The following is a 2,172-nucleotide window of genomic DNA, read 5'->3' as shown; positions in this document are numbered from 1 at the left end:
ATCACAAAACAGCATTAACGTCCCTTAGCACCACCACGTGACGCTAAGCACCACCAAAACACCACCAGAACATTACTAAACTCAGAGATACAACAAAAAACGTCACAAAACAGCATTACTATCCCTCAGCAGCACCACGTGAAGCTAAACAGCACCACAACGCCACCAGAACCCAGGGATACAAGAGGCACCAGGAGGCACAATGCAGCAGCGCCAGCAGGGACAATACGCACTCAGCAGGATTCAGCAGGACTCAGCAGCGCACCACGAGGGCCGCACCCACCTTTCCCCGACCCTGCTCGGCCCTCACACCCGCCCCACCACGCGCCCTCCTCCCGTACCCAGTGGGCGTGAAGGGCGGCTGCGTGGTCGTCACAGTGGCGGAAACAACCCCCCTTTTTTTAATACAGTGGAACCATCATACAGCAACCAGGCGTGACGGGTGAGAGGGGAAAGGGGAGGGGGAGTAGAGGGAGGGAGGGTTTTGTTGACGTGAAGGCGACCCGTACACAACACACTGGTTCTTAGTATTGTCTTCTCTCTTCCTCTCTTCTCTCTCTCCCGCTCTGTCTGTCCCTCTCTCGTAGATTCAAGACTGGAGGCGTGTGGTTGGATGGTCCAGTTTCGTAGCTTTACCTGGGTTTACTTAGGAACTTTTTGCTTGATGTTTATTGTCGGGTTTCTCGGGGCTATAGGATACATTTTCTTTGGTTATGGGTAATCGTATTGTGTTCTATACCTATATTTTATTCTTCTATACTCTTTCGATTTTTATATGAGCGACATTCTTGTACACTGTGGTTAATAAATTGTCTGTCTGTCTGTCTTTCTATTTATTTATTGATTTATTTATTCATCTGCCTATCTATTTATCTGTCTACCTATTTATCTATTTATCTGTATATCTATTTCTATTTATCTGTCTATCTATCCATCTATTCATCTGTATCTATCCATCTATTTATCTGTCTATCTATCTAGGGTGAGTAGTTCGGTGTGTGTCATAACAATAGAGAAGTTTGGATGATTAGATGAATTTAATATATATCATACATGGAGCAGTGTGTGACATGTGGTGGTGAGGAAACAAGGGTTGGAACATGAGAGATTTATTTTTTCCCACGTTTATTTTTTAGCTTAATATTCGTCGAAACGTTAGAAAAATAAATTGTTGCTCCATCTAGTGTTTTCTCATCATCCACACACTTGTCTAACCAATGCAACACACGTATCATATAAGAGATTGTGTTATACAGGAACTGCCACGTGTAGGCCTTCTGGTTTCTTGCAGCTTTCCTTATACGTTCATGTGTTCTTATTTGGTAAATCTGGTTTCATACTTACTTTAATAAATGTCTAGTTTCTATTACCTATACTTTTTTTTTATTTGTCTTATTCAGTCTTGTCAGTTAAAGGTTAACATCAAGTATCTTCTTCTTTTGCGCTTCAACATTCCTACCGATTTTTCTTTTTTTCTTTTTTTTTTTCTTATCTAGGTTCTTATTCCCCTTCATCTTACCTCTGTCCATTTTGTTTCTGTATATTGTACAACCAATACTTTCCTCCTGTTCATTCATATTTCTTCATCTATATATTTTTTTTCTTTTCTGTTCATATGCCTCCTTTTCTTTTCCTTCATTCCCCTTTCCCTTTACATTTTTCTTTCTCTTTTCTCATCTATTCCTATTTTTTTCATTCATATTTTCCATCGTTTTCTTTTCATCCCCTATTGTTTCTTTTTCCTCCCCATTATCATTTCCATCTCTTCATTCACAACCTCCTTCCTCCTATCCATTCCATATTCCTCCCTGTCTAATCCCCTTCTTTCTTTTCACTCCAATTTCACCCCTTCTTTCAAACCCAATTTTTTACCCTTTCATACCTATTCCTTTTACTCCCTCACCCCTTCATCCCTTCACCACTTACACCCCTTCATTCCTATTCCTCCTCACCCCTTCACCCCTTCACCCCATCCACTTGGCGTCTGTGGGAAGGAACTGTCGAAACTAAAATCGAAAAATCCAATTGAGGTCTTAGGGATCTGAGCGAGGGAGGGGACGAGGCAGCCTGTAATTTTGAACCCCAGCCCCGCCCCGAGTCATGTCCCTGGGGCCCAAACATTGTATCCCGCTGGCCCGCGTCTCTCCTTCAATAGGTGGAAACAGAATAGCA

This window comes from Portunus trituberculatus, chromosome 49, assembly GCF_017591435.1.
Source record: "Portunus trituberculatus isolate SZX2019 chromosome 49, ASM1759143v1, whole genome shotgun sequence".
NCBI classification, from domain to species: domain Eukaryota; kingdom Metazoa; phylum Arthropoda; class Malacostraca; order Decapoda; family Portunidae; genus Portunus; species Portunus trituberculatus.
Note: the sequence above shows the minus strand (reverse complement) of the source record.